Raw genomic sequence first — 2,804 nt, forward strand, 5'->3', positions numbered from 1 at the left:
GGCAGAGAAGACGACGTCAAGAGATGGTGTGGCTGGAGCCTCGGGATCAGGAGATGGAAAGGGGCTGAGGACTGTGGGGGTGAGGGGATGCAGGCTTACAGGGTACACCACTTGGTTGGGTGAGGATGCATGGATGGGATGGTAACTATGCCAATGAAATGATGGATGATGGAATGAATGTAAAGTTGATGTTCTCCCATGTAGATTATCACACAATTCACACACACACACACACACAAATCACTAAAAAAGAAAATTCTAGACTAATATCCTTCATGAACATAGATGCAAATATTCTCTACAAAATACTAGCTAATACAGTTCAACAACATATCAAAAAAGAATACATCACAAGTGATTCATTCTAGGGATACAAAGATGATTCAATATTAGAAAAAAAATCAGTGTAATCTACCATATAAATAAAATTGAGGAAAGAATCACATAATCATATTGATTGATGCAGAAAAGGCATTTGACAAAATCCAATATCCATTTCTCAACTAAACTTTCAACAAAGTAGGAATTGAAGGGGAACTCCTCAAAAGAATTGAGGTCATATCTCTGGTAGCATAGTGGTTACAAATCAGGCTGCTAATCTTACAGCCAGCCGAAGCTGCCAGCTGCTCCCGTAAAGATTTACAGCCTCAGAAACCCTGTACAGGATCGCTATGAGTCGGAACCAACTCCATGGCACATAGCAACAAGAAATACAAATCCAGGAGTCCTGGTGTAGTGCTGTAGGATCAGCATTGGACTGCGAAACAATTTCAGCAGTTCAAACCCATCAGCCACTCCTAGGAAACCCTATACAGGGTCACTATGAGTTGGAACTGACTCAACGGCACTTAACAACAACAACATACAAATCCAAGAGCCAACATTACCCTTAAGGAAGAGAAACTGATAGCATTCCTTTTGTGAACAGGAACCGGAAAAGATGCCTTTTATCACCACTCCTATTAAAAATTGTGTTGGAAGTCTTAGCCAGAGCTACAAGGCAAGACAGGGGAAATAAATGCATCCAAATTGGTCAAGAAGAAGAAAACTCTATTTACAGATGATATGATCCAATAAATACAAATCACAGACTCAGCAAGAAAATTATTGGAACTCATTGATTCAGCAAAGTGGCAGTGTACAAGATCAATATTAAAAAATCTGTTAGATTCCTTTACACTAATAAAGACAGATCTGAAAGGAAATTAGAAAAAAATAACATTTACAATAGCTACCCCAAAGATGAACAATTTAGGATTAAATCTAATTAGATAAATAGAAGACCTATACAAAGAAAACTACAAGACACTAACAAAAATGGAAGAATATACGATGCTTATTTATAGAAAAACTTAACATCGTGAAAATGAAAAAAAATAAACAAACAGGAACAAACTTGGGGCTCTAATACATAGCATAAAAACATTATCAAACATTACTAAAAACCCACAAACAGCAGAAAATAAAATAGATGACTGGGCCTTCCTAAAAATGAGATATTTATGGGCATTAAAGGAGTCCTGGTGTGGTGCCGTGGGTTAATGTGCTGGACTGCAAGGACACTTTGAACCTCAAGGTTGGTTCGAGCTCACCAGCCACTCATTGGAAACCCTAAACAGGGCCACTATAATTCAGAAATGACTCGATGGCACTTACCAACAACAACAATGTGCATTAAAGGATTTTTTCCAAATGAGTAAAAAAGGGAGCAAATAAAGAAAATTTCTTTTGGCAATGATGTATCAGAAAAGGGACTAATCTCTAAAATTTATAGAAAACTACAACACATCTACAAGAAAAAAACAAACAGCCCAGTTAAAAAATGGACCCAGGACATGAACCGACACTTCATAAAAAAAGACAGCCAGGCAGCCAACAAACATATAAAGAAATGTTACGGTCATTAGCCATTATCAAACTGCTAATCAAAACAACAATGAGATATCATCTTACTCCAGCATTAATAGCAAAGTTCACAAAAACGGAAAACCACAAATGCTGGCTGGGGTGTGGTGAGACTGGAACCCTCCTACATTGCCGGTGGGACTGTAAATGGTTCAACCATTGTGGAAAACAGGATGGCGCTTCCTCAGAAAGTTAGAAATAGAAATACCATGTGGCCCAGCAATCCCTCTACTTGGTATATATCCACAAGAAATGAGCCAGGACTCAAGTAGATACATATACACTATTCTCAGTAGCAAAATGTAGATACATGCAAACTATTCTCAACAGCAAAATGATGGAGGCAGCCTAAATGCCCATTAATGGAAGAGTAGATAAATGAACTTTGGTACACACACACAATGGAATACTATGCAATGTTGAAGAGTAACGATGAAATATGCAAAACACCTCAGAACATGGATAAACTTGGAGGACATTATGCTGAGTGAGGTAAGTCAATCACAAAAGGGCACCGAGATAGTATATGAGACTCGTATTAACTACTGTAAAAATTCAAGGAAAGGTTTTATACTAAAAGAAACATTCTTTGGTCGTTATCGGGGTGGGAGGGAAGGGAGAGCACCTATTAACTCGGGTGACAGGGAGGGCAATATACAAGAAGGGAGGTTGGCAGAAGAATGTTGAAGATATGTGAAGACACAGGGTGGTATGCAAGGGCTAAAGGGAATAGAGGTACATAGTGATGTATGTATACAAACTTGGACGGCAGTGTTCTATGTGTAGATACGTGGACAGAGCCACTGAGTATGGAAGGAAGAAGAGTGGGATGTATATATATATATATTTAAACTACCAACTGCTTCGCTGGAGAAAGATGAGGCTTTCTACTCCCGTAA

The sequence above is a fragment of the Chrysochloris asiatica genome, unplaced genomic scaffold (assembly GCF_000296735.1).
Source record: "Chrysochloris asiatica unplaced genomic scaffold, ChrAsi1.0 scaffold00001, whole genome shotgun sequence".
NCBI classification, from domain to species: domain Eukaryota; kingdom Metazoa; phylum Chordata; class Mammalia; order Afrosoricida; family Chrysochloridae; genus Chrysochloris; species Chrysochloris asiatica.